The sequence below is a fragment of the Coffea arabica genome, chromosome 8e, assembly GCF_036785885.1.
Source record: "Coffea arabica cultivar ET-39 chromosome 8e, Coffea Arabica ET-39 HiFi, whole genome shotgun sequence".
NCBI classification, from domain to species: Eukaryota; Viridiplantae; Streptophyta; class Magnoliopsida; order Gentianales; family Rubiaceae; genus Coffea; species Coffea arabica.
This window is the reverse complement of record NC_092324.1, coordinates 7,558,519-7,560,376: the sequence shown is the minus strand read 5'-3', so window position 1 is coordinate 7,560,376 and position 1,858 is coordinate 7,558,519.

Below are 1,858 nucleotides of genomic sequence, written 5' to 3'. Positions count from 1 at the left end.
TGGGACTGACCCGAATAAACTTTTGATCATGGGACTGACCCGAATAAGCTTTTGATCGTGGGACTGACCCGAAAATGCTTTTGATCGTGGGACTGACCCGAATAAGCTTTTGATCGTGGGACTGACCCGAATAAGCTTTTGATCGTGGGACTGACCCGAAAATCCTTTTGATCGTGGGACTGACCCGAAAATGCTTTTGATCATGGGACTGACCCGAAAATGCTTTTGATCGCGGGACTGACCAAAAGCATTTTGATCGTGGGACTGACCCGAAAATGCTTTTGATCATGGGACTGACCCGAAAATGCTTTTGATCGCGGGACTGACCCGAAAATGCTTTTGGTCATGGGACTGACCCGAAAATCCTTTTGATCGTGGGACTGACCCGAATAAGCTTTTGATCGTGGGACTGACCCGAAAATGCTTTTGATCGCGGGACTGACCCGAAAATGCTTTTGGTCATGGGACTGACCCGAAAATCCTTTTGATCATGGGACTGACCCGAAAATGCTCTTGATCATGGGACTGACCCGAAAATGCTTTTGATCGCGGGACTGACCCGAAAATGCTTTTGGTCATGGGACTGACCCGAAAATCCTTTTGATCATGGGACTGACCCGAATAAGCTCTTGATCATGGGACTGACCCGAAAATGCTTTTGACAATCGGTCAGTGGGATTAAACCCGAGCCTGCCGTGATAAAATCTGTGTTGATTTTTTGATTGATGATTTTTCCCTTTTTTTTTTTTTTTTTTTTTTTTGACTTTTGAAAATCTTTCCAAAAAATTAATTTGCCTCAGTATGATGAATTTTTGCAATGTGAGTTCAGAGTTGATTCTGTATCGCCATGCTGTTGCATTTTTTGATGAAATTTGCTTGCGACATTTTCAATCTGCCTTTGTTCACCGGAGGACTCTTTCCGACACCTATTCCAGTGCGAGGTGTGCTTACTTTCATCTGTGTATGCAAATTTTCTGCAAAAGAGAAAAAAACAAAGAAATTGCCACCATCATTTGATCCGTTTTCCTTTGAGAATCGTGTAAACATGAGTCTTTCAACGCCTTTATCAACTTTTGCTGCGGCAGTCGATTGAGTTGGATTTTTCACCCTAAGGCTTTTTCGATTTACAAACTGATCAGGTATGTGCTTTGCCATATTGTGAAGTCTGCGTAACTGACTTTGTTGAACCTTAACCCTTTTCAAAAGATGACTGAACCCAAGTATGCTTCGAATAAACCACGGGGATTGTTATTCACCAAAATTCAAAGATAAAGAATGAAGTATGCAAGAAAATTCACATGTCATGAAAGAATAAATATGCACAAGAATGCACACATAACCATTTGTGCTTAAATTCTACAAAAATGCCATGAATTCAAGTAATTTGGAAAAATGAGCTTCCTAAGAATGTATTTGCAAAAGAATGTTTTACAAAATGACACAGTTTTGGCCAACAAATGTCATATTCAATTCTCTGGATATCTTTGTTCTGGAATTCAAAATTGACAGAAGTATGACAAAATGAGGAGAAATCCAAATGAACCAAATCACAAGCTGTTCTTCCTCGTGCTCGCTCGCTGCAAAATCCTACCTTGGTGCCCTTTCGGGTTTTTACCAAGGTTGCCCCCCCTTTTTTGTTTCGTTTTGTCTTTTCTCTTTTTTTCTTTTTTTTTCTTTTTTTTTTTTTTTTGAGGTGCCCTTTCGAGTTTTCACCTAAAGACGCAAATGAAAGAGCTCAACCATGATCGACTCAGGAGTATGAGTTGAAGATTTCTGGCATCAGTAAAATGCACTTCCCTTAGAAGTTTAGGCGAAGGCATTATGGACATCACTTGTCAGTTGATTAGCAAACTTTCCA